Source organism: Natator depressus, chromosome 8 (assembly GCF_965152275.1).
Source record: "Natator depressus isolate rNatDep1 chromosome 8, rNatDep2.hap1, whole genome shotgun sequence".
NCBI classification, from domain to species: domain Eukaryota; kingdom Metazoa; phylum Chordata; order Testudines; family Cheloniidae; genus Natator; species Natator depressus.
Window position 1 is genome coordinate 43,249,631 of NC_134241.1, and position 12,765 is coordinate 43,262,395.

Consider the following 12,765-nt stretch of genomic DNA (forward strand, 5'->3'; position numbering starts at 1 on the left):
CAGTCGTCCGGGACTTCCCCCGTTCGCCACGAGTTTTCAAAGATAATGGCCAAGGGCTCTGCAATCACAGCCGCCAATTCCTTCCGCACTCTCGGATGCAACTCGTCCGGCCCCATGGACTTGTGCACGTCCAGCTTTTCTAAATAGTCCCTAACCACCTCTATCTCCACAGAGGGCTGGCCATCTCTTCCCCATTTTGGAATGCCCAGCACAGCAGTCTGGGAGCTGACCTTGTTAGTGAAAACAGAGGCAAAAAAAGCATTGAGTACATTAGCTTTTTCCACATCCTCTGTCACTAGGTTGCCTCCCTCATTCAGTAAGGGGCCCACACTTTCCTTGGCTTTCTTCTTGTTGCCAACATACCTGAAGAAACCCTTCTTGTTACTCTTGACATCTCTTGCTAGCTGCAGCTCCAGGTGCGATTTGGCCCTCCTGATATCTTTCCTACATGCCCGAGCAATATTTTTATACTCTTCCCTGGTATTATGTCCAACCTTCCACTTCTTGTAAGCTTCTTTTTTATGTTTAAGATCCGCTAGGATTTCACCATTAAGCCAAGCTGGTCGCCTGCCATGTTTACTATTCTTTCGACTCATCGGGATGGTTTGTCCCTGTAACCTCAACAGGGATTCCTTGAAATACAGCCAGCTCTCCTGGACTCCCTTCCCCTTCATGTTAGTGCCCCAGGGGATCCTGGCCATCTGTTCCCTGAGGGAGTCGAAGTCTGCTTTCCTGAAGTCCAGGGTCCGTATCCTGCTGCTTACCTTTCTTCCCTGCGTCAGGATCCTGAACTCAACCAACTCATGGTCACTGCCTCCCAGATTCCCATCCACTTTTGCTTCCCCCACTAATTCTACCCGGTTTGTGAGCAGTAGGTCAAGAAAAGCGCCCCCCCTAGTTGGCTCCCCTAGCACTTGCGCCAGGAAATTGTCCCCTACGCTTTCCAAAAACTTCCTGGATTGTCTATGCACCGCTGTATTGCTCTCCCAGCAGATATCAGGAAAATTAAAGTCACCCATGAGAATCAGGGCATGCGATCTAGTAGCTTCTGTGAGTTGCCGGAAGAAAGCCTCATCCACCTCATCCCCCTGGTCCGGTGGTCTATAGCAGACTCCCACCACTACATCACTCTTGTTGCACACACTTCTAAACTTAATCCAGAGACACTCAGGTTTTTCCACAGTTTCGTACCGGAGCTCTGAGCAGTCATACTGCTCCCTTACATACAGTGCTACTCCCCCACCTTTTCTGCCCTGCCTGTCCTTCCTGAACAGTTTATAACCATCCATGACTGTACTCCAGTCATGTGAGTTATCCCACCAAGTCTCTGTTATTCCAATCACGTCATAGTTCCTTCACCAGGACCTCCAGTTCTCCCTGCTTGTTTCCAAGGCTTTGTGCATTTGTATATAAGCACTTGAGATAACCTGTTGATCACTCCTCATTCCCAGTATGAGGCAGGAGCCCTCCCCTCACAGACATTCCTGCCTGTGCTTCCTCCCGGTATCCCGCTTTCCCACTTACCTCAGGGCTTTGGTCTCCTTCCCCCGGTGAACCTAGTTTAAAGCCCTCCTCACTAGGTTAGCCAGCCTGCTGGCAAAGATGCTCTTCCCTCTCTTCGTAAGATGGAGCCCGTCTCTGCCCAGCACTCCTCCTTCATGGAACACCATCCCGTGGTCAAAGAATCCAAAGCCTTCTCTCCGACACCACCTGCGTAGCCATTCGTTGACTTCCACGATTCGACGGTCCCTACCCAGGCCTTTTCCTTCCACGGGGAGGATGGACGAGAACACCACTTGCGCCTCCAATTCCTTTATCCTTCTTCCCAGAGCCACGTAGTCCGCAGTGATCCGCTCAAGGTCATTCTTGGCAGTATCATTGGTGCCCACGTGGAGAAGCAGGAAGGGGTAGCGATCCGAGGGCTTGATGAGTCTCGGCAGACTCTCCGTCACATCGCGAATCTTAGCCCCTGGCAAGCAGCAGACTTCTCGGTTTTCCCGGTCAGGGCAGCAGATAGATGACTCAGTCCCCCGGAGGAGAGAGTCCCCGACCACCACCACCCGCCTTCTCCTCTTGGGAGTGGTGATCGTGGAACCCTCAACCTCAGGACATCGCATCTCATGCCTTCCAACCAGCGGAGTCTCCTTCTGCTTTCTCCCCCCAGACATATCATCTGGTCCACTCTCCACAATGGTACCTGTGGAGAGACCATGAAAGCGGTTAGTTCCCTGTGTCTGTGTTACTGGAACCCGGACATTCCGCTTACCGCTTCTGGAGGTCACATGTTGCCAAGCTTCTTCACTGGCCTCTTGGCTCCTCTGTGCAACCTGCTCTATATCTTGAGAGCTTTGTGCCCCTAGAAGCCTATCCTGAGTTTTGTCCAGAAAATCCTCAGTTTCTCATATACAACGCAGGGTCGTTATCTGTTGCTCCAGACCTTCAATCTTCTCTTCCAATATGGAGACCAGCTTGCACTTTGTACAGACAAAGCCGCTTCTTTGAAGGGCTGGCCAAGATGCTGTCTACACTTTCCACCAAAGACAGCCCCCATTTCTCAGCGTGATGCAAAGCCCCAGGCTCCTGTTTGACTCCTTGCTATGCTTGGAAGACCAGGTAGCAGCAGTTTCCATAAATGCCACCTCTCACCTCCAGCTTGCTAGGAAACTTCCCCCTTCCTCTCAGATGGGGCCCTGGCCACAGCGATCCAGCATTTGTCACCTCCAGGCTGGGTCACTGTAACTTCTTGTTGCTGAAGCTGAAGATGATGCACAGACTCCAGCCGGTACAGAATGTAGCTGCCTGCCTTCTCCATGGCTGAGGCTGCTGAGAGCATCAGGCCTGTGTTCAAGTTCCTCCACTGGTTCCTAATCAGCTTCCAATGCTGGTTTAAGCCTTGGTTCTGAGCTTCAAAGCAATTAATGGATCAAGCCCCAGCTACATCAAAGACAGAATTTAGATCTATTATCTGTCTGTTACCCTGGGGCAACGCATCACACAAAGCATCTGAGAGCTGGGACCAAAGCTTTCTCAATCAAGGGGACACAACAATGGGACAATTTCCAGAGGAAATCAGGTTAATCCAGAGTCTGACCAGCTTCAGGAAATGCTGCCAAGCCTTCCTCTTTGAGACAGCCTTTCCATCATGAGCGACACTCACAAGTCAAACATCCTTTTTATTTCCAAACCCCTCCCAACCCTAAAAACAACCTACCCCCAACCAGAATGTTGCTGACCTCATCAAGGGAGAAATGCCAGAGACTCCATAAACTCCACTAGGGACTTTGCCATTGATTTACATGGAAGGTGCTCGGATACTATGGTAATGGGCAGCAAAGTAAAATTTAGAGCAGTGGTTCTCAACCTTTCCAGACTACTGTACATGCTTTGTGTGTATAAAAAGATCTTCTGTACTTTCCACAGTATGCATCCGATGAAGTGAGCTGTAGCTCACGAAAGCTTATGCTCAGATAAATTGGTTAGTCTCTAAGGTGCTACAAGTACTCCTTTTCTTTTTGTGAATACAGACTAACACGGATGTTACTCCTTAGCTCAGAAAGGCATCTGGACAGTAGTCCCAACGGCTGATTAGGGAAGTGGCCAAAGTCCAGCAGCTGACTGGGGTACGGTACAGACAGGACTCCAGTGATTAATTACTTCCCCTGCTTACAAGGTCCCGACAAGAACCACTGCCCTGCATAACTGCTGCTGGGGGAGAATGGTTTTCAAAGCCCCATTCAAAGGAGAGAGAGCGCTGTTGGCGAGATGCAGGAAGTGGATCGCAGTGGGAGATGGCCTGACAGGGTTTTGGTAAGGGGAATCAGGCTGTTAAGGAGTGCTAGAGCTGAGGATGCAGGCTGTGAGATCTGCCCCTCATGAATCTCAGCATAGTTCACTTCCTGGGATAGAGCATGACCCAGCAGGTGCTTTAAAAAAAAAAAAAAATCTTATTCTGCCCTCTCGCAAGGCCAGGCTAAGTGCAGTCTGCCACAGGAGAGCAAAGATTAGGAAAGCCCTATTAAGCAGCAGCCGCCATGTGATCCCTGGAGGCCAGCGCACTATGGGATATCCTTCAGAGATTGCCTAGTCTGATTTTAAATAATCAGAGTAACATTCTGGTAGTTCATATTAATGTGTTCACATTGTTCCAGTCACTGAAACTGCAGGCTTGGCACCCTCAAGTGGTCACTTTAAGCTACTTCATATGTAGTATCAAAGGGGTAGCCGTGTTAGTCTGTATCCACAAAAACAATAAAGAGTCCAGTGGCACCTTAAAGACTAACAGATTTATTGGGGCATAAACTTTCATGGGTAAAAGACCCCACTTCTTCAGATGCATGGAGTGAAAGTTACACATACAGGCATAAATATACTGGCACATGAAGAGAAGGGAATGACCTTACAAGTGGAGAACGAGTGTTGACAGGGCCAATTCAGTCAAGGTAGATGTGGTCTACTCCCAAACAGCATCACTTGCCCCACAACCTCAGCCATACAGACCACCCCACCCCCCCACCCCCACACAAACCCACTCTCCTGTTGGTAATAGCTTATCTAAAGTGACCACTCTCCTTACAATGTGTATGATAATCAAGGTGGGCCATTTCCAGCACAAATCCAGGGTTTAACAAGAACGTCTGAGGAACAGTGGGGGGGGGGGAATAAACAAGGGGAAATAGGTTACTTTTTATAATGAATCAACCATTCCTAGTCTTACCTTCAAATCAGCGGCACTGCTATGGGTACCCGCATGGCCCCACAGTATGCCAACATTTTTATGGCTGACTTAGAACAACGCTTCCTCAGCTCTTGTCCCCTAACGCCCCTACTCTACTTGCGCTATATTGATGACATCTTCATCATCTGGACCCATGGAAAAGAAGCCCTTGAGGAATTCCACCATGATTTCAACAATTTCCATCCCACCATCAACCTCAGCCTGGTCCAGTCCACACAAGAGATCCACTTCCTGGACACTACAGTGCTAATAAATGATGGTCACATAAACACCACCCTATACCGGAAACCTACTGACCGCTATTCCTACCTACATGCCTCCAGCTTTCACCCTGACCACACCACACAATCCATCGTCTACAGCCAAGCTCTGCGATACAACCGCATTTGCTCCAACCCCTCAGACAGAGACAAACACTTACAAGCTCTCTATCAAGCATTCTTACAACTACAATACCCACCTTCTGAAGTGAAGAAACAGATTGACAGAGCCAGAAGAGTTCCCAGAAGTCACCTACTACAGGACAGGCCTAACAGAGAAAATAACAGAACGCCACTAGCCGTCACCTTCAGCCCCCAACTAAAACCCCTCCAACGCATTATCAAGGATCTACAACCTATCCTGAAGGACGACCCAACACTCTCACAAATCTTGGGAGACAGGCCAGTCCTTGCCTACAGACAGCCCCCCAGCTTGAAGTGAATACTCACCAGCAACCACATACCACACAACAGAACCACTAACCCAGGAACCTATCCTTGCAGCAAAGCCCGTTGCCAACTGTGTCCACATATCTATTCAGGGGACACCATCACAGGGCCTAATCACATCAGCCACACTATCAGAGGCTCGTTCACCTGCACATCTACCAATGTGATATATGCCATCATGTGCCAGCAATGCCCCTCTGCCATGTACATTGGTCAAACTGGACAGTCTCTACGTAAAAGAATAAATGGACACAAATCAGATGTCAAGAATTATAACATTCATAAACCAGTCGGAGAACACTTCAATCTCTCTGGTCACTCGATTTCTGATCTCAAAGTGACTATCCTTCAACAAAAAAACTTCGAAAACAGACTCCAACGAGAGACTGCTGAATTGGAATTAATTTGCAAATTGGATACAATTAACTTAGGCTTGAATAGAGACTGGGAATGGTTGATTCATTATAAAAAGTAACCTATTTCCCCTTGTTTATTCCTTTCCCCCCCCCACTGTTCCTCAGACGTTCTTGTTAAACCCTGGATTTGTGCTGGAAATGGCCCACCTTGATTATCATACACATTGTAAGGAGAGTGATCACTTTAGATAAGCTATTACCAGCAGGAGAGTGGGGTGGGGGGAGAGAAAACCTTTTGTAGTGATAAACACCCATTTTTTCATGGTCTGTGTGTATAAAAACATCTTCTGTATTTTCCACAGTACACATCCGATGAAGTGAGCTGTAGCTCACGAAAGCTCATGCTCAAATAAATTGGTTAGTCTCTAAGGTGCCACAAGTACTCCTTTTCTTTTTGCGAATACAGACTAACACGGCTGTTACTCAGAAACAACTCTGACATTATAATCAAAGGAGGTGCTGTAGTCGTCATGAACAGGTCGGATTATGAACAGGAGGCTGCCAGGCAACTCTCCAACACAACCTTCTGCAGGCCACTATCCTCCGATTCCACTGAGAAGTACCAAAAGAAACTACACCATCTGCTCAAGAAACTCCCTGCTATAGCACAGGAACAAATCTACAGATATACACCTAGAGCCCTGACCAGGGGTATTCTATCTGCTATCCAAGATCGATAAACCTGGAAACCTAGATGCCCCATCAACTCAGGCATTGGCAGCAGGATTGTCTTACATTTTATTATCTTACAGCAGGATTATCTGACTATTTGGACTCTCTCCTCAGACCCTACGTTACCAGCACTCCTAGCTAGCTTTGACACACCACCGACTTCCGGAGGAAACTACAATGCATTGGTAATCTTCCTGAAAACACCATCCTTGCAACCATGGATGTAGAAGATCTTTTGGGGACAACTGTATACCTTCAAGTCAGTGGCACTACTACGGGTACCCACATGGCCTCACAGTATGCCAACATTTTTATGGCTGATTTAGAACAACGCTTCCTCAGCTCTCATCCCCTAATGCCCCTCCTCTATTTGCACTACATTGATGATGTCATCATTTGGACCCACGGGAAGGAGGCCCTTGAAGAATTCTACCTGGATTTCAACAATTTCCACCCCACCATCAACCTCAGCCTGGACCCATCCACACAAGCGATCACTTCCTGGACACTACAGTGCAAATAAGCGATGGTCACATAAACACCACCCTATACCGGAAACCTACTGACCACTAAACTTACCTACATGCCTCCAGCTTCCATCCAGGACACATCACAAGATCCATCGTCTACAGCCAAGCCCTAAGATACAACCGCATTTGCTCCAATCCCTCAGACAGAGGCAAACACCTACAAGATCTTTATCAAGCATTCTTAAAACTACAATACCCACCTGGGGAAGTGAGGAAACAGATTGACAGAGCGAGATGGGTACCCAGAAGTCACCTACTACAGGACAGGCCAACAAGGAAAACAACAGAACACCACAGGCCATCATAATTCACCAAGGGAAGGTCATTCACCAAGGGAAGAAGGAGGATCCTGGGAACTACAGGCCGGTCAGCCTCACCTCAGTCCCTGGAAAAATCATGGAGCAGGTCCTCAAAGAATCAATCCTGAAGCACTTACATGAGAGGAAAGTGATCAGGAACAGTCAGCATGGATTCACCAAGGGAAGGTCATGCCTGACTAATCTAATCGCCTTTTATGATGAGATTACTGGTTCTGTGGATGAAGGGAAAGCAGTGGATGTATTGTTTCTTGACTTTAGCAAAGCTTTTGACACGGTCTCCCACAGTATTCTTGTCAGCAAGTTAAGGAAGTATGGGCTAGATGAATGCACTATAAGGTGGGTAGAAAGCTGGCTAGATTGTCGGGCTCAACGGGTAGTGATCAATGGCTCCATGTCTAGTTGGCAGCCGGTGTCAAGTGGAGTGCCCCAGGGGTCGGTCCTGGGGCCGGTTTTGTTCAATATCTTCATAAATGATCTGGAGGATGGTGTGGATTGCACTCTCAGCAAATTTGCAGATGATACTAAACTGGGAGGAGTGGTAGATACGCTGGAGGGGAGGGATAGGATACAGAAGGACCTAGACAAATTGGAGGATTGGGCCAAAAGAAATCTGATGAGGTTCAATAAGGATAAGTGCAGGGTCCTGCACTTAGGATGGAAGAATCCAATGCACCGCTACAGACTAGGGACCGAATGGCTAGGCAGCAGTTCTGCGGAAAAGGACCTAGGGGTGACAGTGGACGAGAAGCTGGATATGAGTCAACAGTGTGCCCTTGTTGCCAAGAAGGCCAATGGCATTTTGGGATGTATAAGTAGGGGCATAGCCAGCAGATCGAGGGATGTGATCGTTCCCCTCTATTCGACACTGGTGAGGCCTCATCTGGAGTACTGTGTCCAGTTTTGGGCCCCACACTACAAGAAGGATGTGGATAAATTGGAGAGAGTCCAGCGAAGGGCAACAAAAATGATTAGGGGTCTAGAGCACATGACTTATGAGGAGAGGCTGAGGGAGCTGGGATTGTTTAGTCTGCAGAAGAGAAGAATGAGGGGGGATTTGATAGCTGCTTTCAACTACCTGAAAGGGGGTTCCAAAGAGGATGGCTCTAGACTGTTCTCAATGGTAGCAGATGACAGAACGAGGAGTAATGGTCTCAAGTTGCAATGGGGGAGGTTTAGATTGGATATTAGGAAAAACTTTTTCACTAAGAGGGTGGTGAAACACTGGAATGCGTTACCTAGGGAGGTGGTAGAATCTCCTTCCTTAGAGGTTTTTAAGGTCAGGCTTGACAAAGCCCTGGCTGGGATGATTTAACTGGGAATTGGTCCTGCTTCGAGCAGGGGGTTGGACTAGATGACCTTCTGGGGTCCCTTCCAACCCTGATATTCTATGATTCTATGATTTACAGTCCCCAGCTAAAACCTCTTCAGCACATCATCAACGATCTACAACCTATCCTGGAAAACGATCCCTCACTCTCTCAGACCTTGGAAGACAGACCAGTCTTCGCTTACAGACAGCCCCCCAACTTGAAGCAAATACTCACCAGCAGCTACACATCACACCACAGAAACACTAACCCAGGAACCAATCCCTGTAACAAACCCCGTTGCCCACTCTGTCCCCATATCTACTCTAACGACACCATCAGAGGACCCAAACACATCAGCCACACCATCAGGGGCTCATTCAGCTGCACATCTACTAATGTGATATATGCCATGACGTGCCAGCAATGCCCCTCTGCCATGTACATTGGCCAAACTGAACAGTCTCTCTGTAAAAGAATAAATGGGCATAAATCAGACATCATGAATGGTAAAATACAGAAGCCAGTAGGAGAACATTTCAGTCTCCCTGGACATTCAGTAACAGATTTAAAAGTAGCCATCCTTCAACCAAAAAAAAAACTTCAAAAACAGACTTCAAAGAGAAACTGCAGAGCTACAAATCATTTGCAAACTTAACACCATTAATTTGGGCTTGAATAGGGACTAGGAGTGGCTGGCTCACTACAAAAGCAATTTTCCCTCTCTTGGTATTGACACCTCATCAATTATTGGGAGTGGACCACATTCACCCTGACTGAATTGGCCTTATCAACACTCATTCTCCACTTGTAAGGTAACTCCTGTCTCTTCATGTGCCAGTATATTTATGCATGTATCTGTAATTTTCACTCCATGCATCTGAAGAAGTGGGGTTTTTACCCATGAAAGCTTATGCCCAAATAAATCTGTTAGTCTTTAAGGTGCCACTGGACTCCTCGTTGCATATATAGTATGAAATTAGACTTTATCTGTAATTTCTCAATTGAAAACCAAAATGCATCTCTCCAGGCTGAGATCCCTGAACACAGGTGTATGTTCGAGTGGACATGACATAATACAGTACAACAGGAGTATCAGCAATAACCCTCACTGCCAGCTGGTGGTGGCATTAAATCAGACACTAAAGAACGTAAGAGTGGCCATCAGGGCCAGTCAGAGGGAGGGCAAGGAGGGCCATTTGGCCTGAGCCTCAAACTTAAAGGGGGCCTCAAATTTAGACACTTGTTAAGTTTTTGGCATTTGATAAGTTTCGCAACTTGTTTTTATGTGCATCGCTATTGGACCAAAATGCGACACACACTCTCGCTTAGAGCTGCAAATTTAAGCAAATAAGAAATGTGATTTGGTAAAAGGACAATATTTTTGTTAACTGATAGATTTTGTCATATAAAAGTTAAAAATGTTCATAAGTATTAATTAAAAATGTATCTGTTCTGATGCACAAAATTAGACCATGATAAACGTGTCCTCTCAGATTATATAAACAAACCACTACTACTGGCTGGTGCTGCATCAGATGCGTGTTGAAAGGTAGAGAATTGTTACATTTTAGTGTCTTTATAGTTTTACGTCTAGTTGACTAAGGAATTATTTGTGTGTGTGAGAATTCCTCATTATTATCTTCATATGGTAGCTAAAAGGTGTGACTGGTTGGTTGGTTGAGCCCTACCTTGGTCATCAACCATAGGCTTTCGTAGTCTATAGGCCCAGATTCAAGGTGAAAAGTTGTGAGGACAATCTTGTACAGTGAGTTTCGTGAGGACACACTTTTGAAATTTTTGAACATTAGCCCCATGTCTGTATCTGTGTTTACTATATATATGCCATCCCTTTGTCTTCAGCTCAGCCTATTATACCTTGCGTGCTTGAGTTTTGATTCAGTGATAAGGATAATAACCTGTCTGACTCTTTCATTTTGTGTTCTTAATTAGTATTCCTTCGTTTTAAGTTTTTTCAGCATGTGTGTACCGTTCAGTATTTGTGTACATGTTTACAGTAGAAGATTTCAAGTGTAGATAAGCTACTTATTTTACAGCAGAATATTTCAAGTTTGGATAGGCTACATATTGACCAGATAGATCACTATGAAGAGGAGATTTGAAAGTGATGCAAGCAAGAGATGTAGAAAACAACTGAGTGAAGCAGCAGCTAAGAGCTCAAAGCCAATAACTTCATTTCTCAAACCACTGGAAAACACCTTACCCAACAATGCTACAGATAATGAAAACTCCGCAACTGCAACAGGTGATATTTCAATGCCAATACCTGAACATGAGGACAGTAGTCAAGAAGGAGATGTGCCAACAGCAGCAGAAGATCCTATGTACAATCAAGAAACTCAACAGCAACAGGAAGATGTAGATCTTACACAGCAAGAGCAATTCATGAGTACTACAGGTTTGACTGTGACTGACATTGGAATTATTGAAAAGAGCAATGCTGCCCAAATTCAAAACAACTAATTTTAAGAAAAGATTGCAATTCCAAGTAACATTCTACAAGATGCTGATAATCATGCTTTCCCTACTCGTCTGCTGACAAAAACTCTTCCAAATGGTGAGACCTGTACAAGAGACTGGTTATGCTGGAGTACGGAAAAACAATCTCTGTACTGTGCACCCTGCTTCATTTTGAACAAAAGTGCTTCAAATGCATCAGTTCTCTCTGATCAGTCAGGATGGAGCATCAACAGAGATTGGAGGAAGTTGAAAGACCGAATACCATCACATGAGAGTTCGTCACACAAAAATCTGTGTTGCATGGAAATCAGCCAGTAGGGCAGCATCAGCTGAAAGTTCAGTTGAGAATTTACTCTTGACTGAACTCTACAGAAACTAATAACTGGAAAAAACTTCTTGAGTGCATCCTGAATGTCATCCTTTTTCTTTCTGAGTGAGGATTGGCTTTCTTTGGTTCCAGTCAACGTACTGGTGATCGTGCAAATAGAAACTTTCTAGACATAGTTGAGCTCCTCAGAAAATATGACCCACTTTTATCAGAGCATGTTAAACGTGTTCAAGAATCGCAAGAGAGTCAGAAGAGCATACAAATCCATTATCTCTCCACACGCATACAAAACAAGTTTATTGAGCTATGTGGGTCATTCATACAAACAACAATTCTTGATGAAATTCAAAATGCCAAGTATTTTTCAAACATTGTTGACGCAACTCCAGATTGTTCTCACAAGGAACAGACTACTATGGTTATTCGATATGTTAAGATTGTAGACAGCTCAAAATTTTCAGTTGAAGAAAGGTTTGTTTGATAATTTCATGAGAAAAACTGGAAAAGAAATTGCGGCTTGAGTATAGCAATTCTAGAAGGTTTTAAGATAGATTTTCAAGTCTGCATTGGTCAAGCCTATGACAATGGATCTAATATGGCTGGGAAGTACAAAGGTGTACAAGCAGTTCTGCTTGAGCATAATTTGAACTATTTTCTCCAGCTGTAGAAACCACACACTAAACCTTGTAGGTGTTGCATGATTCAGCACAGTCAAGGAGGCAATTACTTACTTTGGAACTGTTTAGCAAATGTTCAATCTTTTCAGTAGCAGTCCACAAAGGTGGGAAATTCTGAAACAATATCTTCCTGTTTCACTGCATGGGATGGCCAAAACTAGATGGCCTGCACAGATTGATGGTGTTCAACCAGTTGCACAGCATTTAAATTCAATGAGAAAGGCTTTAAGTGAGCTGGAATCTCTCAATCTCACTGCTCAGGCTCAAACTGAACTTCAGTCTATTCAGAAGCACATGTTCAAATTTGAATGCATTCTGATGTCATCTTTGTGGATGAAGCTACTAATCTGGTAATTGAAGCACGCAATGCTACACTTGATGTTGAGAGGGATAACATTGAAAGTCTTATCAATGACATTCAACAGATTCGTGAACAATGGAATGCAATCCTGAGTCCAAATTAGTAGCACAGAAATTGACATTTCATCTGAGTTCTCCACCAATCGCAACTGACCTACTGAATCTGATGCTGAGCAGCATTATAGGATCAAGGTCTTCCTTGTCATCATTGACTCTATTCAATCAGGTC